The following is a 2,388-nucleotide window of genomic DNA, read 5'->3' as shown; positions in this document are numbered from 1 at the left end:
TGCAACTTACTCCCGCGGAAGGTACCAAAGCACATTGACAGGGGTGATCTTACACCAACTTTATTGTAGAACGCAAATTTGTGATCTTCAAAGGAAAATAGCTGGTACAATAGTCTATACTTCTAAGATATAACATGCCGATATGATACTAAGTACAGTATCTTGATTATGCAATTACCAACTCAAAAGACCTCAACCTAATTATCAAAGCCCTCCTTTCACTTCATAGGTGTAGGTACCCACGTGAAGGCCAATGAGCGAATGATAATCTTCTGACCATTCGGACGCTGAACCCTTGATGCCATTTGACCATGAGAATGCTAAACACAGGGGTAAACGACCACACGGTCATGTATGCAATTCCTTGTATTATTGGGCTAACAAACAACACGATGAGACGAATTGAGGTTATATTGATATCTTTCATGATCTATCGCTTTTTCAATTGGACATTTGGGATGAAATGTTACATCAGTTTCTGTAACTTTATCTATTGTATCTGTCTATTTTCTACCTCCTGTGTTGGTACACCTTCTCATTAGGCCCCGGCAACATATATCGTATGGGAAAGATTTGGCTCAAAAATTTACGTCTGTAAAGCCTTGGTCACAAACGTCGTAGGTCATCGTAGAAATCAAGCCTCGAAGCAGTGTATGGATCCGAGAGCTAGTGACTTTGCAATATCTTTATACAATAGGTACTGTACACATATGACTTACAACATCACTTAAGGTCACTTAACTCGGGTAAAAATTAGTACCTGGCTCTGTATAGGGATGTCCCTCGGATAGAACAATGAATGGAGGATGGAGTCTCGTTAATCGCACAGTGCTCAGTGGTGACAGTGTCCGATGTTAATACACTGAGAAGTTGTGATTAAAGCCATGATAGTTATTCGTTTTGTTGGTTTTCTGTGATAGAGATCTAGAATACGTTAGGAAAGAAGACTGTTACAGTAACCTTAAGCCATTATTTGCAGTAGTAGTGCCTCTGTTTTCACCTACACGTTAGGGTTAAATTTATTTCTTCTAAAGCTACCGATTGTTCGTGTTTTATGGGAGAGAATGCACTGGAAGAGAAGATTGTAACGTTACATACTCCCACACCTAAAGGTTGTGATTTAATCCATTTGTTACTCATGCTGCTTATTTTTCTGTCTGTTTCTCGGCAGAGAATATGATAGGCCACGCTGATTTCATTGATATACGGTAAACATCCTATAGGACCCCCAAAACTGATGCGAGCATGCGAATAAAAGATAAAGCTTGGCCGCCCGAAAAGTTACCTTCATGAAGCCTTCGTTATGAAATCTTAATGAGCAAATAGCTAAAGGTTTGGGCCCCCTAGCAACTTTTTCTTAATCGCAGGAGCAAATTAGAAAGAGAAGGTGTCAATGAAAGTGGTAAATATGCAAACCACCAGTGCGTTTATTTGCATAATCAATCAGAAATGTTCAGCAATCAGCTGCATGCCAAAACATGACTCCCAAACATGTAATAGAAACAGTGGGAGGGATTTTTAAGAAATCAATCAATCAAAATAAGGTTGGACTATACGCTTGACATTCGGCGGAACTTTAGGCATACAATCAGCATAAGTTGGGTTCGTCCGGAATGTGGTTGGAGCTCGCCATGTATACGCACCTACTCACAGCAAGATAGATAGTGTTGTGCAAGGAATACGTACCTCGAACGGAATGAATACGCCGCGCTGATGGAGGGCATTGCGTATACTTCCGAAAAATTCATCGTTAATCAAATGGACCTCATAGTTTTGGAATTGAAGTCTGTCAATAAGAATTTTCCTCCAGCTAATGGTAGGAAATTGCCACTGTCTGTGTATATATGAAATACACTGACACGGGTCGAATCACCCTTCGGTGGAAGAAACTATGGAATGTTTACTAAGCCAGTGGTCGACACTCCCCGCCCGCGTGACAAGCGGACGGTCCCTAACACCTCCAGCCGCCATCTTGACAGGAGCAGACGATTTTATTCAGGACATAAATACCGCTACTTTTTCCGCTTTTTAAGAAACCAGTGATAACACTGCAAGACGGTGAGTTTCCCTCATTACTTTCTGTAAGATTTTCTACGTATTATTTCTGCATAGTTTTAAGACAAAATCATTATTCATACCTTTGCAAGTTCGCAGTATCACTAAAAGGGGGAGGGGGGCTATGTTGTGTCACAGTGACCCAACGTTACCGACATTATTTATATTTATAAAATGGTTAGATAACTGTTAGTACATATTGCATATAGTGGGAACGTAGGCCAAATGGTTTGGTATGCCAAAGTATTCCCAATTCAAGGTTACACAATTACCCCGGTATTTATAAACATGGATGTTATGAACCCACACCGGCACGGGTTGTCCTTTTGGGAA

This window comes from Branchiostoma floridae, chromosome 7 (genome assembly GCF_000003815.2).
Source record: "Branchiostoma floridae strain S238N-H82 chromosome 7, Bfl_VNyyK, whole genome shotgun sequence".
Classification (NCBI taxonomy): Eukaryota; Metazoa; Chordata; class Leptocardii; order Amphioxiformes; family Branchiostomatidae; genus Branchiostoma; species Branchiostoma floridae.
The sequence above is the reverse complement of the archived record's forward strand: the minus strand, read 5'-3'. Positions refer to the sequence as shown.